A 26461-nucleotide genomic window follows, 5' to 3' on the forward strand; every position below is an offset into this window, starting at 1 on the left:
AACAAAGTCCGACCGTGTGTACGGGGCATTACTCAAAACATGCAATCTGTAGAATTTTTTAAATATCACCTATGGAGATTTTTAAGGGTAAAATTTGTTTGCCGCAATTTTGAAGCGTGACATGTTGGGTATCAATTTACTCGGCGTAACTATCTTTCACAATATAAAAAAAATTGGGCTAACTTTACTGTTGTCTTATTTTTTTTATTAAAAAAGTGTATTTTTTCCAAAAAACGTGCGCTTATAAGACCGCTGTGCAAATACGGTATGACAAAGTATTGCAAGGACCAACATTTTATTCTCTAGGGTTTTAGAAAAAAAATGTATAATGCTTGGGTGTTCTAAGTAATTCTCTAGCAATAAAACCTGTTTTTAACTTGTAAACAAATCTCAGAAAGAGGCTCGGTTAATTTTTTACTTTTAGTATTTTTATTGTTGCTCGCTCTTGGATTGCATTTTACATCATACTTTCTGTCCTGGACTTGGAAAATGTAATTTTCCTGCTAACTGGTTTGAGTCTGCCTTTTCTCTTTTCCACCTGCCACTGTGTTCTGTACCAACTTTGATCCTTGCTCACTACAGAGTACATTCCTTTCTGGCTCCTCCCCCCCACCAGTTCACAGTTTAAAAGCTCCTCCAACCTCCTAACCATTCCCCCATCAACAGAGCTGAATCTTCCCCATATAGGTGTAATCTGTCCCTGCTGTAGAGCCAGTAACTGACCAAAATGTCAACCCATTTCTCTGTGAACTGGAAGCCATCCTTACATTCCTCATACAATTTGTTTTGCTCTCGTCTATGGTCTGTGGCTCAAGGCATGGGCAGTATTTTTTTAAAATAATTTTAAAGAAGGCATTAAACCCAAAACCAAAAAAAGTAATAAATTGCAGCTTACCAATTCTTATGAGGTGGTTGCGTGCATTTTCTTTCTTAGGCTTTTTCATCTTTATTTTCATCTGTTGACCCTGTTAGTAAATATTTTTAAGTTTTTAGGCATAATCTGGCATGTTTTCACCCTGCACAGAAAAGCATTGCTCCTTAGACGTATGAGGGTGCCATTAATTTTTAATGGCTCCCCTACGTGTTTTCACATTGCGCAAAACCGCACAGTGCCTCAACACAATGTGATTCTTTGCGGCACATATTTAAAAGCTGTTTCGCGTCTTTCTCTGTGTTTTTCATGGGTTCAGCAGCCTGTTCAAATGAATGGGTTGCTGTACCCATGACTTGAGAACACAAAATGCGCGCACACACAACACACAGATGTGGCCTTAGATTTTGTAGCCAGGTGCTAGACTACAGAAATATATAGAAACGGGGTCAGCAACCTGTAGATCGCTTTCTACCAGTTGATCGCTGACAGGTGACTGGTAGATCGTGGTCTGGCTTTGCTGACCGCAATTTCAGAGCAATGCAAAGGGACTACTTGTAAAGTTGGAGCTGTGGTAGAGAGTAAGGGCCACATAAGCCGATACCTCCTCTGTAGTGCTGGCTCCTGTCCCGTGCGGAGTGATACCAACTGCATTCCACCTCTTTTCCTGGCTAGCATTCTCCAGAGTGGTGCCAGCAGCAGGAAAGAAGAGATCTTCAGGTCAGATGCAATGCACTGCACCCGCGGTGTAGGTAAACTGCAGCACATCAGTGTAAAAGCAGCCTTATAGGGGACTCAGAGCGGTGCAAAGGTGCAGCCGCAGCAGAAGATATACGCCCTGCTATGGTTGGTGGGTGTACCGTTTTTCCCCGAAAATTAGCCCAGGTCTTATATTAATTTTGGCAACCAAAAACACAGTATGGCTTATTTTCGGGGTAGGGCTTGCCATTTTATGTGCTGTCTTTTCTTCCCCTCTCCCTCCCTGCTTGTCGGGAATCCCCAGTGTGAACATAGTAAAGGTGTTTGTAAACTGCTAGAATCCTCGCTATTACAGTAGTATGTAATGTAAAATGTGTGTGTTCCTGTAATCTAATTATGTCACATCCCTCCGTGACCCGCCTGAGTGGTCTTCCACACCACTAGCACTGCAGAGGGAGGGAGGGTGGCCCAAGATCCCCAGCTGGCAGAAGAGAGCAGCAGGGGATCCACTGAGCACCGCTCAGCGCTTCCATTGCCCGCCTGAACTCTCTTCCGCACTCCGAGCACTGCAGAGAGGGGGGGGGAGCGGGCAGAATCCCCGCTGGGAGAAGAGGAGGAGAGCATCGGGAAGGTATTTGACTCAACTATATTACGGAAACACACACCTTCTACATACTATACTGTAATAGAGAGGATTCTGGCAGTTTACAACCACTTCAAGGCTACTTTCACACTGGGGGGGGGGGTTAGCAGTAAAGCGCCTGCTAAATTTAGCGGTGGTAAAGCTTTACCGTTGTTATAGCTGCGCTTTTCAGCCACTAGCGGGGCCCTTTTAACCCCCACTAGCAGCCGAATAAATAGTTAAAAGCGGCGCTGCCGAAGTGCTTTGCAGGATCTTCGGCAGCGGTGCCCATTGATTTCAATGGCAGGTGCGGTGTATACACTGCCTGAAAGATGCTGCTTGCAAGACTTTTTCTAACATCCTGCAAGCGCACCACTCCAGTGTGAAAGCACTCGGGCTCTCACACTGGGGCTGCAGGGGAGGCGTTTTTCAGGTGCTATTTTTAGCCCAAAAGCGCCTGAAAAATGCCCTAGTGTGAAGGGGGTCTAAACTAGGGCTTATTTTCAGGGTAGGGCTTATATTGCAGCCCTCCCTGAAAACCACAGTAGGTCTTCTTTTCAGGGAAACACGGTAGCACCTGCCAAGCATGACTCATTCAAATGAATGAGGCCACTCTGCAAGTGCCCTGCAACTTTGTGCAGTACAGCAAACAAGGGGTTAAAGCAGGCAGCGTTGTGTTGCTTTCTCACCACCTGCTTTAACTCCTTGGACCCCGCAGAAGCCTGCAGTTGCGGGGCACTTGCAGAGTGGCCCTGTTTACTTGAATGGGTCACAGTTGGCAGGTGGTAGCACCCACCAAAAGCAACAGGGGGCTTAATTCCTGGTACGGCATGGCTACACCTTTTGGCTGCTGCCTTAACATTAAATGGGGTAGGGATTGGGGCAGTAAAACCGTGACTGAACTGCAATGGTTTTACCACTCCCCAACTTTACTTGTGAACGAGCTCTAAAGGTGCCGCTGCCGAATGTATCTAAGGGCTCATTCACTAATGCAGCAGCCACTGCGGATCATCGAAAAAGAGATCCAAATGTGTTTGACTGGTGGTGAAGAGGCGATATGTTACCTCGGTAGTACAACAATTAGAGGTTTAAATCAGGCGTCAGGAAGGGACACTGTGCCTGGTGATCTTTGACTTCTGAAATGTTTTTCAGGTGGATTGCCTACCCCTGATGTTGGACACATTTCCCTCTTTACATACAGTTTACTTTCACTTTCTGCTGTTATGCTGAATGTTTTGTTAATTGTTGCACTATCCCCTCCGGTCAGCAGAGGGAGACCTATAGCCAGGAAAGCCTCTGGACTAATATGCAGAACGCTGAGAATCATTGGCATTGTAGTCTACAACATCAGTCACAGATTGGGACCGATGGACCTTTACAATAAAGTTCCCATAGGACCTTGCAAAGGAAGGGGAGCAGTGGAATAGCTTTTATCAGACTGCTCTAAGAAATTCTTTTTCTTGGCACTGAGGGAAGCGATGAGAGCACATTTGCTGCATGCTGACCAGAGTGCTGAGAGGCCAGACCTATGGAGACAGCCGAGACAGCGCAGCATGGCGGACTACAGCAATCCCATCTGAACTATTGCCACAGGGAGACCAAAGAATCCTCTGACCCTCTACCACCGCTGAATCTCCAGAGGTGTTCTGTGGAGAGACTGAGGGAGCTCCCTTTCTACAGTGAAATTTAACAGCCTTACCACAGGGACTAGTGAGAGGGCTCACTGCCGATTGTTCACACTGCAAGCAGGGACTGAGTTACTAATGCATGACATTAAGTATATTGCACCGTTACTGTATTTTCACTGCACCCTAACTGCATTTTTAGTGCATTCTGGTTTACTAAAACTGTCATTAAAGAGGAACTGCAGTCTGCTCAACCAATTTGTAGTTATTTGTAATAAAAACATCTTTGCCATTCCCTCTAACCACTTTGCATATTATTTTATATATACACTGATTCTGTACTTGCCGAATATTCTGCAGAAATCTCCCTCCACCAAGTCTGGCTGCATCCATTTTAACTGCAGGCAGCTGAAGCTGCTCCCCCATGCATTTCCTAGATTTACACAGACACACAGAGGCACACCTCCAGCCCTGCAGCTCTCATTGGTCCTCTTATGACTCAGCCCACCTCCCTTCCTGGCAAACTCTCACAAGAGTGAGAGAGCTGTGCATGATGTCATAATCCTAGGCTAATGACCAGACAAGAAAGAGGAAGTGGGCTGTATAAGGTATTTACTGGCAGAAAAAAAAAATGTTTTACTATCCAAAGTTAAAACGACAAGCGCAGAAGATTTAATAGAAAGTTGAAAAAAATGACTGAAAGTCCGCTTTAAGTACACCAATGCTTCTTAAAGGGCAGTGCTAAATATTTTTTTTAAATCAAGTAAAAGTTTATTGTGCAAAAACAGATACAAATACAGTCAGGTACAAGACAATTGCAGCAATATAATCCGGTACAGTAGTCATTATAATTGTTGTTGTTATTATACAGCTTCTAGGTATAAACAGTTGTATGAAATCAACTCACTGTACAAATATATTATTATTGATTTGCCATTGAACCTAGACTGTGTCTATTGTAAAACATTGAACTTGTAACAGTAGATAGATAAGAGGGAGAACTAATATAACCTCAGTTTCAAGGCACATAGGACGAGGATAGAACAATACCCCCAATACCTGCTGTAGTTGCTATTGGGCTTCACCATGGTTCCATCAAAGGTAAATGTTATAAAAATTAAACATTATTACCAGCTTTCGGACACTGTCTTCCAATTTGCCAAATTACATTTGTAACAGTCTGTCTTTGACCAGCTGGGCTGGATCTAGTCCTGGTGTATCTAACCAGGGTTGTCACATTGAGTAAAATTTTTTAAGGAAGTTTCTGTGTTGGTAAGTGATTTTTTTCTCGTATTAGCATATTATTTACCAGTTCGAATCATCCCCTACCCGTTGGCACCCTCAGAGTTATCCAGAGCCTTGCTATGGCATTGCGTGCCATGTATAATAGCCGCAGAATTGCCAAATGGCCATTCGGTGAGAATGAGGGTATCTTCAAGGCTCCAAGGAGACAAATAACTGGAGTTTGAAATACCTGGGAGGTTGTAGACAGAACACACTGCCAGCATCGGAAGAGTTTTGGACATTTCCACATCATGTGTAACAAGTCACCATTGTGTACACAACATTTTATGCATATTGGGGAGTCTCTAAATGCCCACTTGTGCAGTATAGTCAGTGCTCTATATACCCTATGGAATAAGAATAAGTGGGACAGCTTATGTGACGCAGATACTGATAACAGTGGACGGACGTTAAACATAATTCCCATTGCTCACCGTCAATAGGGCCAAGGTCTTTTTCCCACCCCTTCCTACATGGCAGTTTAGAAGCATTGCGTGTAGAGTGAAGTCGTCTAGAATATACTCTCGATATCATGCCTTTCCTATCTTCCGTTAGCAACACATCCCTCATAAGAGGACACGTCACCAGCACAAGCGAGGGTATTCTGTTTTCACTTTGAATAGCATGCCTGAGTTGCAAATATTTAAAAAACTGTGTTCTGGGTATTGTGAATTCATCTTGGATGTCTGTGAAAAATTGAAGTATATTACCATTGAATAACTGGGAAATATATTGCACACCCTTTGTTTCCCATAAACAAAAGTCTTTTAGCTTAAAAAGTTCTTTATAGTATTTATTCCTCCATATGGGTGTGAACACACAGGGACCTCTAATTTTCAGGATAGATCTGGTGTATTTCCATATGGTATTTAGTAAGATTATTGTGGGGTAAGTTTGTGTTATATGCTTGAGACCTGCCTCTAGGTAAAATAGAGCCGAGTACAGTGAGCCCTCAGGAAGCAATAGGGACCTGCTGGGATCATTGACATCTAAACCTCCCCAGTTACCTAGGTGTTGGAGCTGGGATGCCACAAAGTAAAATCTGACGTGCGGTACAGCCAGGCCCCCTTGATTTTTAATAGTAAAGTATGTAAACTAGGGTTGTCCCGATACCGATACTAGTATCGGTATCGGCACCAAGTACTTGTACTCAGGCAAATGCTCCCGATACTTCCGCCGATACCTGGAAGTCAGCTGTGATCGGCGCATGGGGGAGATACAAGCTTCTCCCCCAGCGGCTTTCACCAGCTTTAGTGACATACAGCGGTGATCGCTCACAGCTGACTGTCACTGCATCCTCCTCCATGACCCCTCCGTTCCGCTGTCCCCCTCTGTTCCTCTCTCCTTCCCTGTGCCTCTCCGCTGTCTCCTGCATTCCTCTCTCCTTATCTGTCCCCCTCCGTTCCTCTTTCCTTATCTGCCCCCCTCCGTTCTCCCCCTCCATTCCTCTCCCCTCCGTTCCTCCGTCCCCCTCCTCCTTCCTTTGTGTATGGATAGAGTCAGCTGACTCTGTCCATTCACATAACTGAAACATTGTAATCTCCTGTGATTACGATGTGTCAGTTTATAAATGGAGAGGAGCCGCTGTCTTCTCTCCATTCATTCTCAGTGCAGCTGAGGCTGCAGAGAAAGGGACTGGGGAATCTCTATCCTCTGTCTCTTTCTCTGTCTCAAGGGGGAGATATCAGAGGTCTGTTAAGACCCCTGATATCTCACCAAAGCCCCCCAAAAGGGCTGATTAAAAAAAAATAAAAAAATAAAGAATAAAAAAATATTATTGTAAAAAATAAAAATTGTAAAAAAAAAAAACAAAAAAAAAAAACACACACACACACATACACCATTCACCCCCCCCCCCCCCCAAAAAAAAAAAAAAATAGCAAAAAAAAAAAACTGTCACGTGACATTAAAAAAAAAGTATCGGTAATCGGTATCGGCGAGTACTTGAAAAAAAGTATCGGTACTTGTACTCGGTCCTAAAAAAGTGGTATCGGGACAACCCTAATGTAAACTAATCCGTGCTGACTTGTTACCCCATATTAAGTCTCTGAACTGGGCATCCATTTGGGTAAACCATTTGTGTGGTATCCATATAGGGGCATTGTGGAATATGTATAAAAGTTGCGGAGCCCACACCATTTTAATTAGATTTGCCCTGCCTGTGACTGAAAAAAGTAGTTTCGTCCATGCAGAGCACTTCATCCGAAATTTACAGAGTAGGGGTACTAGGTTCAATTTAATATACTGGTTTTGGTCAGGAGTTACCTGTATACCAAGGTATCGGAACTCGCCAACTGTGATAATGTCTCTTGCACAGGTAGAGGCTGTGGCAAAGGGGTCCAATGGCATAAGCACTGATTTATTCTAGTTAATACTGAATCCCGACATCTCACCAAAGTCAGCAATTAAACACATTGCATTTTTCAGGGAGCTGTCGGTGTCTCCTAAATAATTCAATGTGTCATCCGTGTATAGTGAAATGACGTCATGATTAAGGCCTCAACGGAAGCCTCTGATGATTTGTGATGCTCTGACATGTGTAGCCAGAGGTTCGAGAGCTAGGGCAAACTGGGGTGATAAAGGACACCCCTGACGCATGCCCCTGAAGAGTCTGAAGGGTTCCGATATATCCCCATTGATATGCATTCTCGCCGTTGGATTATTGTATAGCAGCTGAACCCATTTCAGAAAAGAGGGACCCACCCCAAATTTTGTCAGTGTTTCCCACAGATAGAGCCATTCAACGCTGTTGAACGCTTTGGCAGCGTCTAAAGAGAAGATGGTCCTATTACCTGGGTTGTCTGTAGGGAGTTGTAGGTTGAGAAATAGTCTGCGTATGTTTTGAGATGTGGATCTGGTTGGTATAAAGCCTGACTGATCTCTATGAATCACAGTTTGAATACATTTGGCCAGTCTGTTAGCCAGACTCTGGCCAGCAGCTTAATGTCAAATGTAAGCAATGAGAAAGGTCTATATGCATCTGGTGATAGGGTGTCCTTACCAGGTTTCAAAAGTACTACAATAAGTGCCTCACTCATAGAGGGAGGAGCCTCCCAGTTTCAAATGCCTTGTTATAGACTTGCAGGAGTATTGGAATTAATTGTGCTGCGTAGCGTATATAAACTTCCGCTGGCAAGCCATTGGCACCAGGCGCTTTTCCATTTTGTGCATGGGCCAGCGCCTCTAGGAGCTCCTCCGCAGTCAATGGGGCATTCAATTGTTTTGCATCTGTGGTGGACAAGCAGGGTATTTATCCAGAAAGGTGTGAATGCCCTCAGATGGTGGGTGGACTTTAGATGTGTAGACGTCTTGAAAGAAGTTTTTAAAGACATCCATAATGGCCTGTGTGGAGTAACAGGGTGTGCCCTGTGCGTCCGTCACTGCCACTATGTGTGAGGGGCCTTGTTGAGATTTGACCAGTAGGGCCAGCATATGACCCGTGTTTTCCCTTTCTTCAAAATGTTTCTGCTGTAAAAAGAATCTGATTTCTGCCATCTGAAGTGATAATTGCTTGAGCATATACTGGGCTGCAAGCCATTTTTTGTCATCAGTAGGGTCTGCTACATAAAGAGCTTCTGACCTCTGTTCTTCAGCTAGTACTAGATTTTCCCATTCTTTAGTTTTAGTTTTGATATGTGAAATTTCTCTAATGAATTGCCCTCGTAAATAGGCCTTAGCCGCCTCCCATACAGTATCAATGTTCGTAGATCCTATATTCTGTTTGAAAAAGGATGTAAGAGCTTTTGGGAGTGGGTCAGGTTCTGCGAGGAGTGACAACCAAAAGGAGTTAAGCTTCCATAAACTTTTACCTCTGACCGCTCCTGTTCAAATATCAATCGAGAGCGGGGAGTGATCCGAGATCTGTCTTGTGTGGTATTGTGAGGAATCTACTAATGGCAACGTGTTCATTACCTAGTCCTAAATCAATCCATGAGAGACCGCCTACTGAGGCTGACTGGCATGAGTACATCTTAGTGTCAGTGTTATGCATCCTCCACACGTCTATGAGGCCCATCTCCATAAGAAGACGGGCAAACGGTGTAGGCCCATTTCTTTTCTGTGATCTGTCTCCAGTACTGCTACTTAATTTGTCCTTCCCAGGATCAATGTATTTAAGTCCCCTATGACTAGTACTGTTATGCCCGGGTAGGGAGACATAATGTTAGCTAAAATTGTAAGGAGACTGGCTGAGAACGGAGGAGGAATGTACAACCCTGCTAGTACACATTTTGTATCATACAAAGAGCATAAAAGGAATACATAACAACCATCCGGGTCTATTTCAGCTTCCAGAACAGAGAATTGAGTATCTCTTTTAATCAGGAGACTCACTCCCCTCACATACACTGAATATGTGGAGTGGTATTGGTGACAAAACTGTCTTTGTGCAAATAGCGGTGTGGACGTCAAGGGGAGATGAGTCTCCTGCAAACATATCACGTCAGCGTTCAAACGCTTGATCGCGTGGAGCACAGCCAATCGTTTAACTGGATTATTTAAACCCCGGATATTCCAGGACAGTATTCTAGTTCGCTTAGACATCGTATCAACAGGTATGGTTAGAGATCCTACTTCTATTACATGATCATATGGCAATACCTTGTGACAGTAAGCACTTAGTCTGTGTCCAGATGTTAACATTTTGAAAGCACCTTGATTTAGTAAAAAGTTGAGTGGTTGTTTCATAAGTGTGGCAGTGTTATGGAAAGCAGGAACCGCAAATAGTGGATAAGATAATGGAGAAACCATGGTGAAAAAATCAAAAAATGAAAAAAGCAACAACAAAAACATGGTGGAGTTGTCCAACAGGGCCTCACATACTTGCCAGAAGAGGACTGGGGGTCTATGCCAGGCCATCCAGGCGGCAACAGTGGAAGTGCACTTCAGTGTCTTGTAACTTCTCAACAGCGAGAACAAGAGCCGTGGTTTCAGAAAAACTATTTGGAGAACAGACCACTATCTCCGCCTTGACAACTGTCAGTGGTGAAGATAGGGGAAGAGAGTCTTGGGTTCAGCTTTAGAGTGTAATGGTTCATGATGGTGCCAGGCGCCTATTGCGTGCTTCACGAATTGTTTGTTCTTCTCGGTCCAGCCATTGTACAGCTGCTGACGGGGAGTCTAAGAAATGCACTGAGCCCAGCACCTGAACTCTCAGACGGGCTGGGTACAACATAGCATATTTCAGATCAAGATCTCTGAGGCGACGTTTAACATCAATAAACTTTGCCACATGTCGTGTCTCCATCCCTCCCCCATGCTCCCAAAGATCCCACCTCTTCTCCCGGAGGGAACCATGGGTACCCCTCCAATGGGGTCGGGTGATATCCGGGGGGCATAATCTCCCAGTTGATTTATTTTATCCCAGGTCGCCAAGGTACTCTGAGTTTAAGGTGATGTCCATTTTGAAAGACCTCTATCTACACTTGGGATACAAGGAATTCCCGCCAACTTCCTACCTGCCATTATCTGTTCTAAAGAGATCCATATTTTATTTGAGGAGTCATGGCACCAGTTCAAAATCCTCACCAAAGACATTACCCTATAATATAAGGCTATGTCTGGTAGTCCCATTCAGATTTACCTCTGCATAGAATGTCATGGGCCAATCTGGGACGTTTCTCATTCCATATAAATGATATAAAAGCCTTCCGTATAGTTTTGAAAAAACTCAGTGGGAGTATAATTGGCAATGTGTGTAGAGTGTAAATTATTTTAGGGAGTATACTCATCTTTATAGCACTCACCCTTCCAGACCATGTTAAAAACTGGCCCTTCCATTTCTGCAAGTCTCCTGTTATACCTGTCACTAAAGAGCCATAGTTTAATAAATACAAAAGTTTGGGATCTGATGTAATATGTATTCCCAAGTATACCAATGAATTTTTATTCCAGATGAACGTATAGGAGCCCTGCAAAATAGTCGCCATTGCTGGAGGTACATGGCTGGGTAGAAGTATCGACTTCTCAAAATTGATTTTGAAATTGGATAAAATTTCAGATTTATATGCCTCTGTCATCATAGCTGTTAATGATGTCTGAGGGGAAGAGAGATAAAATAATAAGTCATTGGCATACGGCGAAACTTTGTTCATCAGGTCCAATACGTATCCCCAAGATTTCAGTATTTTTCCTCACTCTACAAAGAAAGCGCTCCAGTGTTGTAGCAAACAGCAACTGCCACAATGGACACCCTTGTCCCATACCGTTGCTATTTGAAAATAGTCTGATAATGTGCCATTCACCTTCACCCTCGCTCTCGGTGTTGCATATAATACCGATATCCAACCCATTATGCGATCACCCAGACCCATCCCCCTCAACACTTCTATCATAAATGCCCAGTTCACCCTGTCAAAAGCCTTTTTGGCATCCATTGACAATGTCACTCTTGGAGCTTTATCAGGGCCGTGTTGCATCCATTGAAGGATGTGTAAGGCCCGGATGGTGTTATCCCTAGCCTCACGGCCCTTCATAAAGCCCGTTTGATCAGGGTGAACAAGCTTCACTATATGGTCCTGTAATCTAAGAGCCAAAATTTTGGCTAACAACTTAGTGTTGGAATGTAACAGGGAGATGGGTCTGTAGTTGGCGCAGTGTTGGGTGTCTTCCCCTGGTTTAGGGAGTATCGTGATATATGCCAATAGAGCTTCTGGGGGTAATGGATTTGAAGCATTGATCGAATTGAAATAACTACATATTGGGACCCCTAATCTAGAAATATATTTCTTATAATATAAGTTTGTAAACCCATCAGGTCCTGGACTTTTACCTATCGATAAGTTCGATATTGCCTCGTTTATTTCATTAATGGAAATTGGTCTATCTATTTCCTCAATTACCATGGATGGCAGCGAGGACAGCGCTGAATCTTCTATGTATTCTCTAATCTCCAATTTCCGCTGTTCCTCTCTGCCATTCAAGGAACCAGCCTGAATGTTGTATAGAGCCCCATACAATTTATGGAACTCTGCCGCTATTGCCTGAGTTTCCATTATCTTTTTATTATGAACTATTAGATTATGAACATGTCTTGAGGCTTGTTTTTTCAGCTGTCTGGCTAATAACTGACCACTTTTATTCCCTTGTTCGTAGGATCGATGAGCATAAAATCTATACTTATCTTTAGTTTTCTGATCCATACACTGTGCCAACTTGCACCGCAGGATTTACAGTTGCTGAACATCTGCTGGATCTAAGTGTCTTTTATGTTTAATGTCCAACTCATCTCTTCCAGCAGATCTACTATCTTTTTGTTTTTCTTTTTTGATCCGCGACCCATGCGCTATCAGTTCGCCCCTAATCACTGATTTATGGGCTTCCCATACAGCCTGCTCGGATACTAATCCCGGCACATTCATTTCAAAATATGTTTTATTCTTATGAGACAATGCCTCCACTACTGTTATCATCCAGTAATGATTCATTTAGCCGCCAAGTCCTTTCTAGGTGGCCTGCAGAAACTGGTGAAAAGGTCACAGTTATAGGGGCATGGTCTGAAATTGTTTTTGCTCCTATAGTGAATACTTTCCAGATAAAACTGGTCCACTAGGAAAAGGTCTAGATGAGAATAGGTGCTATGTACTTTAGAATAATAGCTATAGTCCTTATTCCCATTATGTGTCGCACGCCATCCATCCACCAGATGCAAGAAGCACAAAAGTTGTTTTAGATGTTTTAACGCTTTAAAAGATATAGGGGTTTTACCTGTTGTTGACGTATTTTTCTAAGGTAAGATTAAAATCCCCTCCCAGAATCAAAAATCCCTCTTTGAACTTCTCCAAAAGCTTCAGAGTTCTTACAAGGAAATTGACCGTTCCTGTATTTGGCGCATAAATTGAGGCAAATGTATAACAATAACCATGCAACCTTTCCTTTACAAGAAGAAAATGGCCTTCTGGGTCCGTTTGTGAGGCTATTAAAACCATTGGGCATGTCCTTCTAAAGGTTATTGTCACTGCCCTTGCAATGGGGGATGGTGCATAGTACCACGGATTGAGCAAATGTAATGGCATATTTGGAACTGACCCGTTTACAAATGATGGTGCAGCTCCTGCCAGAGACGACCCCTTTTCTGGGGTGAACATAAACCTCTTATATTATACGATATCACTTTTATAGTGTGTGGCCTGTTCCGACGCACAAAGTGCCACGCATGCTCAGAAGAAATTCCGAAAACGGAACAGCTCAGTCTGGTAAACTTAGCGTTCACAATGGATACAGCACTTTCGTCACGCTGCAATGTTAAAAATGGTTTAATACAGCGCACTCTCTTCTTCTTTATAATGTGACAAGAATTAACCACTTGAGCCCCGGACCATTATGCTGCCTAAGGACCAGAGGTCTTTTTCCAATTTGGCAATGCTGTACCCAAACAAAATTTGCGTCCTTTTCTTCCCACAAATAGAGCTTTCTTTTGATGGTATTTGATCACCTCTGCGGTTTTTATTTTTTGCGCTATAAACGGAAAAAGACCGAAAATTTTGAAAAAAAATGATATTTTCTACTTTTTGTTATAAAAAAAATCCAATAAACTCAATTTTAGTCATACATTTAGGCCAAAATTTATTCGGCCACATGTCTTTGGTAAAAAAAATGTCAATAAGCGTATATTTATTGGTTTGCGCAAAAGTTATAGCGTCTACAAACTAGGGTACATTTTCTGAAATTTACACAGCTTTTAGTTTATGACTGCCTATGTCATTTCTTGAGGTGCTAAAATGGCAGGGCAGTACAAAACCCCCCCAAATGACCCCATTTTGGAAAGTAGACACCCCAAGGAAATTGCTGAGAGGCATGTTGAACCCATTGAATATTTATTTTTTTGTCCCAAGTGATTGAATAATGACAAAAAAAAAAAAATATTTACAAAAAGTTGTCACTAAATGATATATTGCTCACACAGGCCTTGGGCCTATGTGGAATTGCACCCCAAAATACATTCAGCTGCTTCTCCTGAGTACGGGGATACCACATGTGTGGGACTTTTTGGGAGCCTAGCCGCATACGGGACCCCGAAAACCAATCACCGCCTTCAGGATTTCTAAGGGTGTAAATTTTTGATTTCACTCTTCACTACCTATCACAGTTTCGGAGGCCATGGAATGCCCAGGTGGCACAAACCCCCCCCAAATGACCCCATTTTGGAAAGTAGACACCCCAAGCTATTTGCTTTGAGGCATGGTGAGTATTTTGCAGCTCTCATTTGTTTTTGAAAATGAAGAAAGACAAGAAAAAAGATTTTTTTTTTCTTTTTTCAATTTTCAAAACTTTGTGACAAAAAGTGAGGTCTGCAAAATACTCATTATACCTCTCAGCAAATAGCTTGGCGTGTCTACTTTCCAAAATGGGGTCATTTGGGGGGGTTTTGTGCCACCTGGGCATTCCATGGCCTCCGAAACTGTGATAGGCAGTGAAGAGTGAAATCAAAAATTCACGCCCTTAGAAAGCCTGAAGGCGGTGCTTGGTTTTCGGGGTCCCGTACGCGACTAGGCTCCCAAAAAGTCCCACACATGTGGTATCCCAATACTCAGGAGAAGCAACAGAATGTATTTTGGGGTGTAATTTCACATATTTCCATGGCATGTTTGAGCAATATATCATTTAGTGACAACTTTGTGCAAAAAAAAAAAAAAAAAAATTTGTCTCTTTCCCGCAACTTGTGTCGCAATATAAAATATTCCATGGACTCGACATGCCTCTCAGCAAATAGCTTGGGGTGTCTACTTTCCAAAATGGGGTCCTTTGGGGGGTTTTGAACTGTCCTGGCGTTTTATGCACAACATTTAGAAGCTTATGTCACACATCACCCACTCTTCTAACCACTTGAAGACAAAGCCCTTTCTGACACTTTTTGATTACATGAAAAAGTTATTTTTTTTTGCAAGAAAATTACTTTGAACCCCCAAACATTATATATTTTTTTAAAGCAAATGCCCTACAGATTAAAATGGTGGGTGTTTCATTATTTTTTTTCACACAGTATTTGCGCAGCGATTTTTCAAACGCATTTTTTTGGGGAAAAAACACACTTTTTTTTAAATTTTAATGCACTAAAACACACTATATTGCCCAAATGTTTGATGAAATAAAAAAGATGATCTTAGGCTGAGTACATGGATACCAAACATGACATGCTTTACAATTGCGCACAAACGTGCAGTGGCAACAAAATAAATACATTTTTAAAAGCCTTTAAAAGCCTTTACAGGTTACCACTTTAGATTTACAGAGGAGGTCTACTGCTAAAATTACTGCCCTCGATCTGACCTTCGCGGTGATACCTCACATGCATGGTGCAATTGCTGTTTACGTTTGACGACAGACCGCCGCTTGCGTTCGCCTTTTTTTTTTCTTTATTATTATTTTTTTTTTTATCTTATTTTTAAACTGTTCCTTTCATTTTTTTTTTTTAAATCATTTTTATTGTTATCTCGGGGAATGCAAATATCCCCTATGATAGCAATAGGTAGTGACAGGTACTCTTTTTTGAAAAAATTGGGGTGTATTAGACCCTAGATCTCTCCTCTGCCCTCAAAGCATCTGACCACACCAAGATCGATGTGATAAAATGCTTCCCCAATTTCCCAATGGCGCTATTTACATCCGGCGAAATCTAAGTCATAAAATGCTCGTAGCTTCCGGTTTCTTAGGCCATAGAGATGTTTGGAGCCACTCTGGTCTCTGATCAGCTCTATGGTCAGCTGGCTGAATCACCGGCTGCATTCTCAGGTTCCCTGTTGAGACAGGAGAGCCAGAGAAAAACACGGAAGACGGTGGGGGGGGGCATTCCCTCCCACGGCTTGTAAAGGCAGTCTAGAGGCTAATTAGCCGCTAGGATTGCTTTTACATGAAAGCCGACCGCTGGCTGAAAAGAATGATACCAAGATGATACCTAAACCTGCAGGCATCATTCTGGTATAACCACTCAAAGTTGTGAATGGCGTACCTGAAGACAAAAAAATCGTTAACAATAAAGCACAGTAAACGGTAAAGTATAAAAAATTGCATACCTGAAAAACAAACATGATAAAACATAATAACAATAAAACATTGCAGAATAGAATACAGTAAAAAAGAGCAGAACAATAGAGAGAGAGAATAGAGAGAGAGAGAGAGAACAATAAAACGACAACAATTTTTTTTTATTTTATATATATATATTTTTTTTTTTACACTTTTTTTGTAACTAACTTTTATAACTGTAACCGGTTCCAGGTTCGGGTCTCTCAAAATGCGATGGCATCTTGGGAGACCCTCTGAAAGTGTGCCTAGTCTGTGCAATGCTGTACCCTACGCTAATACTCAACTAGTGCATGGTAGTGTTCAAAACATTCACCAATGCAAAGACCAGGATTGTCAGGACAGGAGGGACAATAATAGCGGGTGTCAAGCCTATATCCGCGCTTGCTGCAGACATGACATCTTTTTTGGGGGGGTTCGCTGGGTAGGGGTACTCGGGAGGACATAAAAATGCCTCTCATGCAGCCGACTGCATTTGGTTGGGGATGTGAATGGGGGAAGTACGGGCGCTGCAAAAGTGGTGGGTTCCCAATTAGGATTGGCGAATGCAGCAGGAAGGGCATTATGGGCACGACGGGCCTGTGTTTGTCTTCTTGGTGGCAGCGGGACACTACTTGTGCTTGCCACCTCACCAGCTTGAACTGCACTTATGGGACTCGCCACGTCACCAAGTGTTACTGCAGTGCTGGTTTGACTACGACCGGGGTGTACTAGGCCGCTGGTGCTTGTCAGTTCAATAAAAAGCTTCCAAAAAAACTGTTAGCGATCGCAGGGATCAGGCCTGACTCTGCGAATGCTGCAGTTATGCGTTTAGTGTTTTGTAAGTGACAGTGATCGATCGATACTGCACTTGGGTGGGCTGGGCCAGGCAGAGGGGCAAAACGCAGGTGCTAGCAGGTATCTGGGCTGATCCCGCTAACACTGCGTTTTTGGGAACCCTAAACTGCTGGGGACGCTAGTATAGATCTGATCGGATCAGATATTGATCCGTTCAGATACTATACCACTAAGGGTGCGTGGGTGATAGCGGGACTGGCGCTAATCTGACGCTGCCTGGGGCGACGCATATCACCGCCGGGCGATCGGGGGGCTAAACCTTTATTCGGTAATAAACGGCGGGTGCCCTGACACTATACAAAATAAACGAACTAACCAGCGTCACCCGTAACGGTTATACGGTGATCAGTGGTGAAAGGGTTAACTAGGGGGCAATCAAGGGGTTAAAACATTTATTAGGTAGTATATGGGGGTCCCTGTCGCTATAAAACGCTGACGGCGAACCTAAATATTTACCTCACTAACTAGCGTCACCAGCGACACTAATACAGCGATCAGAAAAATGATCGCTTAGTGACACTGGCGACAGGGGGTGATCAAGGGGTTAAAACTTTATTAGGGGGGGGTTAGGGGGGTATCCTAGACCTAAAGGGGGCTAATACTCACTGTCCCAACACTGTAACTGTCACAAACTGACACCAATGCAGTAATCAGAAAAAAAAAAAAAAAAACTGCTGGTGTCAGTTTGTGACAGGGAGGGGGGGCGGTGATTGGGGGGGATCGGGGGGGGGGGGGATCGGGGTGTTTTGTGTGCCTGGCATGTTCTACTGTGTGTGTAGTGTTGTGCACTCACAGTGAAGTCTTCTCTCCTCGGCACTGCAACGGAAAATACCGAGCCGAGGAGAGATGACATCATTTCCGATCGGACCCCCCACCCGCGGGAGGCAAATCACGTACATGTACGTGATTTTGCCTGCCCGTGCCGCCTTGCCGACGTACATCGGTGTGAGGCGGTCCTTAAGTGGTTAAGTAGTTTTGCTGCTCATATTCACACACACTTCTCACAAACTTCTTTCTTTACTATTTATCGGTATTCCCTCAATATATTTTGATTTGTCACATCTGACAACATTATTTTGGTGTTTTTTTTTTTTTGGTTTTTAAGGCCGATTATTTTTTTTTTTTTTTGGTTTGTATTTTTTTCAAGGCTTTTTTTTTTTTTTTTTTTTTTTTGGGATTTTTATTTGTACTCCTGAATATTTTTGTGTGTGTTTTTTGTGTCAAGTTACCACAACACCATTGATATGTTGTTCTATTTAATCTGTAGGAGATTGTTTGGTGTTGTTGTCCCTTGTTAATTTCACATTTTATGTTAGAAATGTACCTGAATCGTCAACAACAAACTGTCCTTTTTGGATGAAAACACACATAGGAGAGTATAATTTTCAAAAAAATAACTTTTATTAAGGGCTCACAACTAAAAGAGGGAGGCAACACTGGAGAAACTGCAGAAATGGGTGAAGCCTTGGACCCCCAGGGCACACATCAACTATTTTCAAGCAAAATTGGTGGCCTGAGGAGTCCTTATCTAAGGTAGTGCAGTCTGGTCCAGAAGTCCCAGAGATCCGGAAAGCAGCAGATGACATCTGTGTCCCCAGGCTGTGGTCATACGAGAGACTGCAGCTTTTGTCAGACCAGACTGAACCCAGGGCCATCACTCTCTGGTCTTCTTTCCACGCTTCCTTCCACGCTGTGGCTGTGGTGGTGGAGTTGTGGCAGCAGGAGGATGGTCCAACTCAATCACGTCGGTCTTGGGTGTTAGTTCCCCACTCACCCCCTTAGTTAGGACTTTATAAATAAGTTGCTCACACAGGAGGCGTTGACCCTCCTGCATGCCCTGCAGTTTGGTGGCAGCCATGCAGGCAAAGGCCTCTTCAGGAGTGGGTAAGGCTCGGAGGGACGCAGAAGCCTCCTGAATGAGCCTGAGTGCTGAATCCTGCATGTGAGTTGCCTTCCTCGCTCTTTTATATGGAAGGCGGAGGGGAGGAACCTGCGATTCAGTCAGGCTGCGACTGGTCCCAGGCTTCTCTTGGCTGACACTTAGCCCCGCCTCCTCCTGGCTGCCACTAATCCCCGCCTCCTCCTGACTGCCACATTCCACAACCTCCTCCTGGCTGAGGTCTTCCTGTGTATGAGAAAGGGACATAGTTTTAGTTTTTGATTCATCAATCACACACAATTTTCACCTCCTGAATGTTGCAAATTGAATGTTATCAAATATAACAGACTATCCTTCTGAGCCCAGGATTTTTCATTCTTGTCCCAATTTTGGGTGCCCACTACTGTCTATTGATATGTAAAACACTTTTTTCAATCAGCAATTAGTGATCAATAATAACATCTAGTAAACATCATTTATTTCTTGACCAGAAATATGTAGAGGAATGCTATACCTGACTCCAGCTGGGCTCCTCCACTTCTTCCTGGCTGGAAGGCCAAGGTTCGACATCGGAAGCCTCAGCTGGGGTGGAAGGAAGGAAGAGTGGAAGGAAGGGTTGAGAGGGATTCCCTGACTTCAGTGTGGTCTGACAGAAATCGCAGTCTCTCATAGTACCAGAGCCTGGGGCCATAAACGTCATCTGCTGCAGCACCGGATCTCTGGGAATCTGTGACCTTCTTGCGCTCCCTAAGATAAGTGCTCCTCAGGCCACCAATTTTGGTTTTTAAATAGGGGATGGTTGCCGTGGGGACCACCGGCTTCACCAACTCCAGCAATTTATCCAGCGCTGCCTGCCTCTTTTTTGTTTATTGTTATAATGGGGATGTCTCGCCTGCCACAGACAGGGCAGCTCCCTGTATTTGTCTATGAACAGGGGGAGGGAATTGTGGTCATTGAACCCATCCATTTTCTCTGCAAGACACAACACAAGACAAACCCTAAGGTCAGGCCAAACTCTCCTAATCTTGTTACAATATAGGCTTCAATTTCGAAGCAGTATAGGCCCAAGTTTAGATCTTATATGTATTAGTCTTCCGCGCTCAGGACAGGCTCATAACCGAACTGCAGCCCCCCAAAAAAGAAAGCACCTAAGTGCAATCCAAATGCCATGAACTCTGAGAAAATAGGGGATTGGCGCTGTTCACTGGTAAAATAATAACCTATTAACAACTCTCACCACAAGGGAAAAACTGCACTACAGATCTGAGTGAATAAATTAAAAACGGTGAAACACGATATGCTTCAGTATGTATAAATAAATATCCACACTAAAACTACCAATAGGTGTGCAAACTGCTTGCAGTGAAGAAATACATAAAAAATAAAAAATAAAAATATCTCCAAACAATAAATAAAGTTGATAATCGATCAGGTGTACAAAAATAACACAAATTCAAGAATAATTATTAATAAGATTTGTAAGTGAATTGTGCCCTGAAAAAAACGGTGCTAACCACTCCAAAGTGGTCTACCAGTTGTGTGAAATGGCAGAATAGATGGTGATCAAATGGAAGTGAAACAGACAAAAAAACGATGTGTATTTCGTGTGCATTAAAAATGTTGTGAAAAAAATGAATAAATACAAATATTTTGAAAAAATTTAAAATTAATAAGACCTAGCATAATAGTCTATACTTTCAAAAAAGTGTCCGTGCATACAACATTTCCAAAAGTGCCGAAAAAATGCTGTATATATTAAGAAATGTCCAGTGTGTATAAAAAATTCTTGTGCATAAATCTGGTATATCTTCAAATAATTCCGGGTAAGTCCATTCAGATAAAAATGTACCGTCCTGTATGGAGCCCCCTCAAGTGTCCCCAATCACCGGAACGCCCAACCTCTGCAGGGGTAATAGGCATGTAGACGTAAGTCAGATGGTCCAAGCGGTCGGTGTCCCCTTCACCACCTTCTCTCCACTTGTGTCACCAGAGTGCTCTCAATGGCATCCACCAGGATATAATTCCATATACAGGGAGAAGAGAAGAGCCTTATAGTGTGAATCCAAAGTTAACTTTATTTGGCTTAACAAAGCTTACATTAAAACTGAGAATAAAAAAGGGAATGAAAACTAAAATCTGACAGCTCTCTGCCAGCTGGCTCCACGCCAGAAGCCGCAGACAGTGCAGTGATAGCGGCGTGCGTTCCACAGCCGTCTCCAGAAACCGGAAGTCAATAGTATAAACAAAGTAAAAGGACGTATGCGTACCAAGTGGCCACGCCTTAAGCGTTTCGTCATCAAGACGTCATCTGAGGCGCGGCCATCTTGGTACACCATACGTCTATAAATACTGCACGGAGGCTTCGCAGAAGCCAATCGGGAAGCAGTGTATGACGAACACATCCGCCCTGCATAAAAAATGGGTTGACCGCTGTGGTGAAAAATGGAAAGGCACAACCCTCATAGCAGTCTAACACCCCCTGGTGGATATTCAAAATTATAGAATCCTGATTAAATGAAAAGAGCACCACCGTGTGTAACAATAACAGTTAACAAGCAATTCAACAAGCATATCTGTACTTCCAAAAAAATTATTATTAAAACCTTTGTTGAAATAATAGCAAAAAAATAGCAAGAAAACATGAAAAATAAATTAAAAATAATAAAAAATAATAAAAAGGGAGGGTATATCAATATGAACAGTATAATGTCATATGCAAAAAATCTTTCATGAAGAAGATTATAATGGATGTAAATATTACAACTGACCATATACGGGTAATATAAAAAATTATGTATTATATTATACGAAAAATATAAAAATAAAATGGATAAGAAAATTTTTTAGTAAAAATAGCCAGCACCATTATAGTAATTTGGGTGTAAAACTTAGGACAAGGTATGTTAAATAAATATATCCAGGCTCCAGACTCTAAGGACGAAACCTCTAGATAGAGGTCTAGGAGCACGAAAACAACAATAGCACCAACCATACCAGAAAATGGCATGCTTAATCAGGGGCAAGCATGTTTTGCATAAAACAATCAATAAAATACGACATAAAGTGAAGATCAAGTGAAATTGAGCCATAGAGAGCTAGGTGGAACTAGAAGGAGGAAATCCGTGTGCCCTAGGCCCACTAGCTTAATCCTGTGTCATACTATTGAACTATAAATACGAGGGTACAAAATCCCAAAAAGGGGAGAATTGATGGTGCACGCTACATGGTATAAATATTCTTCTATAAACCGCTAGTAGGAAGGGAAGGTTAACACTGTAAATTTAAATAAAATCCCCATGTACATATAAGTGCTAAAAATTGGATAAAAAACCGTTTAGATCGATGTCCACGTTAAGTCCTATGGGGACCAGACTGTCCAGACGATATATCCATCTGGTTTCGTTTTGGGATATCAATATTTTCTTACTCCCCCCCCCCTCCAGTTATCTTTGATCGTATCTATACCGTAGAACACCAAACACGATGGGTCTCTGTGATGAAATTCGTCAAAGTGTCTGGAAAGATTATGCTTGGGAAACCCCTTTCTTATATTAGTAATGTGCTCCCTAATACGCACACGTAGGGGTCTAGTGGTTCTACCCACATATTGCATTCGACATGGACACTCAATGACGTAAGTCACATGGGTAGTGTTGCAGGTGATCAATTCTCTGATGTCAAACTCTATACCTCTCCTGGAACAAAAAGAGGATCTCTTCTTTGGTTGCTTTTTACTGACCCGACACGCCAGACACTTCTGGCATCTGTAAAAACCTTTTAAGCCTGAGAACAATTTGATGTTTTTTGGGGGGGTCAATGACGTTATGAATCAGATGATTTCTGAGGGTAGGTGCCCTCCTATAAATGAAACGTGGTTTTCTTGTGAGGATGTTCCCCAGAGTTCTATCAGATTTTAATATGGGCCAATATTTCCTCACTATGTGTTCTATATTCCTATACTGAGTATTAAAACCTGTGATAAAGGCTACATCTCCTGGATAGTCCCTCTGGGTGTTATTTCTTTTGGTAGTTAATAGGGAATCCCGGTCCAGATTCATTATTTCGTTTTTCAATTTCAGCAGGGATTCGATTTGATAACCCTTGTCAGTGAACTTCTTAATCAACATATCAGACTGTTCACAGTAATCTTCAACATTCCGACAATTCCTCCTTATTCTCAACAGCTGTCCCTTAGGGATGTTTTCTTTCCACTTAGGGTGGTGACAGCTGGAGATAGGTATGTACCCGTTACGATCGGTGGTTTTAAAATATGTTTTCGTAAACAGTTCATCACCTTCTTTGAAGATCTGAAGATCCAGATAATCTATCATGTTAAAATCCGATTTTCCAGTGAACGAGATGCCATATACGTTCTAATTAAGTTCATCAAGAAATATTTGGAATGTATCAGGGTTACCTTCCCATAAAATGATGACATCATCGATGTATCGACGGTAAAACTTAATTTCCGGTCTCATAGTCCCATATATGTAGCGTTCTTCCATCATGTCCGTAAATAAATTCGCCACGCTGGGGGCATACTTAGCCCCCATGACTACACCTTTCTTCTGAACATAGAACTCTTTCTTATACCAGAAATAGTTGCTCTCCATAGCCAACTCCAGTCCTTCTAGGATAAATTTAATCTGTTCATGTCTTAGTTTGGATCTTTCATATAGAGACTTTTTTACCCCATTTAATCCATCCTTCTGTGAGATGCTCGTATACAAGGAGTTGACGTCTATGGTCGCTAATAGCCATTGACCACTCCCTGAAATAGTTCTCAATTAATCAACTGGGTACTGTCCCTAAGATAGGACTTCCCTTCCACCACTAGGGGTTTCAAAAATTGGTCGATGTGTTCCCCTAGTCTGGAAAATAGGGAATCCACTCCACTTATCCACAGGCCTCCCTGGTGGTTTGTTCAATCTTTTATGTATTTTGGGCAGATGATACATGACCGGGGTTTTTGTGGATTCAGGAATTAAATATTGTGCCTCTTTTTTGTTCAGAATACCTGCTTCTACCCCTTTCTTTACGAGTTTCTTCAATTTCTTCTTATATTGTAACTTGGGGTTATGTTTCAGTTTGTTGTAAGTGTTTTCTACTTTCAATAAGTTCTCCATCTCTTCCTCGTAATCCTCTTTCTTCAAAATGACTAATCCACCCCCTTTGTCGGCGGGTCGTATCACCACTTGCTTCTTATTACCAATTTCTTTAATAGTTTTCCAAACATAGGTATTTTTTGACTTCTTTGTCTTCATTTTGGCCAAATCACTCTCCACCATACGTTTAAAAGCCCCTATACACTGATCCCCTGGAACTTTAGGATTACAAATTGAATTGTTTTTAAGGTTGGTATGGCTATACTCTTCGGATTCGGACAGAGAAGTGGGTTTTTTGTTCAAAGCAAAATGCCTCTTAATCTTCAATTTTCTGATAAATTTCTGTAGATCAATATATACTTCAAATTTATCAATGCTTTTTTCGGGTGCGTACTTAAGTCCTAGGTCCAATATCCTGAGTTCCTCCCTTGAAAAAACTGCTTCACTGAGATTGAAGATGCCCTGGCCTAATATTCCCTTCTCCTTTTTCTTCCTACCTCCTCGTTTTCCTCTTGTCTGCTTCTTCCGTTGTCTCTGTATGCGTGTTCCGGTTCCCTCTCTGTATTCCTGCTCTCTCCAATCCCTGCATTCCTCTGTGGGTATTGTGGTGATGGGTAGCCAGGATGACCATTCACCCCCTGTATCCTGTTCATGCCTATGGGTCCATCCCCTCTTCTTCGAATATTGTAGGGGTCTGTCTGTGTTCCTCTCCACCCTGGACGCCGGTACTGTACTCTCGCGTTCCATCTCCCAGGTGGTCTGTCCCTTGGTCTCCCCTGGAAAAAATCCCTACCTCCTGGGTTTTGTCTCCTGTCCCTGGGACCCCAGTGTGGTGAATATGGTCTCGTCTCTCTGATGGGAGAGAACCTATTATAGGTCGGAAATTTATACTGTGGGGTATCTGGTGACCTCCCATAATTAGGTTCATAATGTTCATCTCTCCTGTTGCCTTCATATCCACGAGGGTAATTGGGTGTTCTCGGTATTTCACTACCTCTGATAGATGGTATGTGTTCAAATCTGGTCTGTCTTGGGATATTCTGGTTAGGAGCTTCCATCCTGTCCTCATCCTCACTAGAATGATCATCTAAAGAGATTACTTCAGGGTCTTCATTCATCATTTCATTATCCGTCTGCCTTTTATAAACTTTCCTGTTAGTATAATCCAAAACATCTCTTTTAAACTTCTTTTGTTTTTTGGCTTGAATCTCTAGATCATATTTTTTGATGATCTCTTGCAATTCCTTCTCCTTGATTTTATAATCGCTTTGGATAATATATGGTTGTAGGAGAGATTTAATATCACTGATATTAGCTTCAATCCCTCGCAATTTCAATTGTCTTCTCTTGACTATGTTACTTAAAAGTTCTTTTTCATATTTGGCAAAAAACGCAAACCATTCTTCCATGAGGCCAGCGTCATTGAGGCCATCATTGGGATTAAGATCCCACCTCAACCTCCTAGGAGTCATATTTTCTCCAATGTAAGTCTCAAGGGTGGCAACATCCCACCATACCCTGAGCTGTTTCTCTAAGGCGTGCCTAAGTTGCTTAAACAGGCTGTTCATATCTTGTGTGATGTTAACTTGTTCCTGACTAAAAACCCCTGTGAGATCAATATTGCGATTCAACATATAGCCAAAAATGTCCATGGCTGCACTACTAGAACCACGTAGGGGTCTAGAACCACTAGCATGTGCATATTAGGGAGCACATTACTAATATAAGAAAGGGGTTTCCCAAGCATAATCTTTCCAGACACTTTGACGAATTTCATCACAGAGACCCATCGTGTTTGGTGTTCTACGGTATAGATACGATCAAAGATAACTGGAGGGGGGAGTAAGAAAATATTGATATCCCAAAACGAAACCAGATGGATATATCGTCTGGACAGTCTGGTCCCCGGAGGACTTAACGTGGACATCGATCTAAACTGTTTTTTGTCCAATTTTTAGCACTTATATGTACATGGGGATTTTATTTAAATTTACAGTGTTATCCTTCCCTTCCTACTAGCGGTTTATAGCAGAATATTTATACCATGTAGCATGCACCATCAATTCTCCCCTTTTTGGGATTTTGTACCCTCGTATTTATAGTTCAATAGTATGACACAGGATTAAGCTAGTGGGCCTAGGGCACACGGATTTCCTCCTTCTAGTTCCACCTAGCTCTCTATGGCTCAATTTCACTTGATCTTCACTTTATGTCGTATTTTATTGATTGTTTTATGCAAAACATGCTCGCCCCTGATTAAGCATGCCATTTTCTGGTATGGTTGGTGCTATTGTTGTTTTCGTGCTCCTAGAGCTCTATCTAGAGGTTTCGTCCTTAGAGTCTGGAGCCTGGATATATTTATTTAACATACCTTAGTCCTAAGTTTTACACCCAAATTACTATAATGGTGCTGGCTATTTTTACTAAAAAATTTTCTTATCCATTTTATTTTTATATTTTTAGTATAATATAATACATAATTTTTTATATTTCCCGTATATGGTCAGTTGGAATATTTAC

The 26461-nt window shown here is 42.4% G+C and overlaps 1 protein-coding gene across 1 annotated transcript in view; it reads left to right on the forward strand.

Annotated features, from left to right (window-relative positions):
• Positions 1-26461, forward strand: part of ZFYVE26 (zinc finger FYVE-type containing 26) — a gene marked incomplete in the record, with an annotated part of 1901467 nt that overhangs the window by 212581 nt on the left and 1662425 nt on the right.

The sequence above is a fragment of the Aquarana catesbeiana genome, linkage group LG13, assembly GCF_042186555.1.
Source record: "Aquarana catesbeiana isolate 2022-GZ linkage group LG13, ASM4218655v1, whole genome shotgun sequence".
Lineage (NCBI taxonomy): Eukaryota > Metazoa > Chordata > Amphibia > Anura > Ranidae > Aquarana > Aquarana catesbeiana.